We start from the raw sequence: 1,917 nt of genomic DNA on the forward strand, positions 1-1,917 counted from the left end.
AATTATTTACCGCTTGGTCGGGTATGGGATCAATGACCAATGTGTCTAAAATCTAAATAACCCGTTTTAATCTGTTATGCTTGATAACTTAAACATTGGGGGTTAATGCGACCGTGTCCTGGATATCCACGGCTCACTTAATTGCAAGTGGCGACGACCTAAGTACGGGGTGTTGGCATACACCTGACAGATGCTAATGCTATGATAAAATATTTTTCTTACCCAATATGGGGATAATAGTAGTGTGTTGGTTAATCATGTATCGGAGTTTAGTTCAAGGCCATATATGTATTGACAAGCATGTAATACTGGTAACAAGAGATATAGTTTGTCCCAAGTTATTTATGAAAATTGATATACCAAATGGTATATAAAATGGTTTTGAAAAGATTTTCAAAACGTGTCGGTTAATTGTATTTACCAGTGAAAACTGACGTATTTTCAAAAGACTAAGCGCAGGTTAGCAAGTACGGAATAGGCTGGAGCTGCTCGGTAATTGCATATTGGAATTTGCTACTCCAAGAAAAAAGCCTAGTAGTCTTTTATGTAATCATTTTGTTATTTCGATCCTCATGTGGATCTTTTAGTACACTTGCGGTCTGTATATTATAATAATTATTTTATGATCCCAAGACTTCTGTTGTGCTAATATGAATATCTATATCAATTGTCACGCATAGACCCCAAGTTCGGGCCCACCGAGAAATCAGGGTGTGACAGTCCGGGTTAAAAATGTTGAGTTTTCTAGCCAAAAGGAGTTTTAGGTGAAACAGGAGTTTTCCGTCAACCTCAATAATTGGGTATTTTACTAGAAAAGGGTTCCTAAAGGTTCAATCTAAGGTTACAAAGAGGTTGGGACAAAAAGGTTGAGTTTTCCGGCTAAAAACATTTTTCCGATGACCGACATTAGGGTTCTGTTAGTCAGAGTCAATTGGAGGCCAATATGTTAATAGTTGGGACTACCAGTGGTTATTTTTAAAGTTGAGACTGTTAGTGACCAACAACGAATAGTTGGGTTATTAAACTCCAATACTCGGAAAAATTTTGATAAGTAATTTTAAACCAACAAAAAAGATCAAGAATATTAATCAAGGTAAATGGTGCTTATTAAACTCATTGTACTATCTATGTCAATGTGACTATATCGCTAAGAGGTGATCTCTAGTTATAAGACCTTGTATGATAGCGCAACGCCCCTTCCACCATGGTCGCAAAAGTCTATAGGCGCTCCCTAGTCGGATTTGAGAGTACTTAGGAAGTACTCGGCATAGGGAGGAGTACTCGGGAATTACTCGGCCTAGATGAAGAGTACTCGAGCCTCGGCAGCCTACCTTGTAGCGAGTACTCGGGGAGTACTCGGCCTTCGAGACCTTGTTTTGCAACCATGCATACCACCGTGGTAGTAGTTTGGGCATGAGCGGGCGTAAACCACCAACCAAATAGGGTGTTATGTGGGGCGTGAAGGGTTCTTTGTCACACCCCAACCGATGGCGGAAACATCGGTGCGTGGCACTGAGCGAAACAAATTGCTCAAGAGAATCCATAACAACTATTAAGTGACAATATAATTAACATTAATGTCCCATACTACTAACATATAAAGCATAAACAATCATTACAGATAGTTGTCTCACAAACAAAATACTGTTCCGACAACTTAGATTTATTTAGTTTGTTTCTAGACCTCCTACTTCGTTTCATCACAGCAGGCGTAGCATCCTATCAACCTGTCACATACGTTAAAAAAAGTCAATACATAAAATGTAAAGGCGAGTACACAAGTTTGAGTAACATATAGTATAAGAAAGCGTTTACGCATAACCAGCATGTATGATGTGTGTAAAATGCAACATATAAATTACATCAAATGAGGCATAAAACTAACCCTTTTTAGTACTAATGTTGGAAAAAGTGTGC

This window comes from Helianthus annuus, chromosome 15, assembly GCF_002127325.2.
Source record: "Helianthus annuus cultivar XRQ/B chromosome 15, HanXRQr2.0-SUNRISE, whole genome shotgun sequence".
Taxonomy (NCBI): domain Eukaryota; kingdom Viridiplantae; phylum Streptophyta; class Magnoliopsida; order Asterales; family Asteraceae; genus Helianthus; species Helianthus annuus.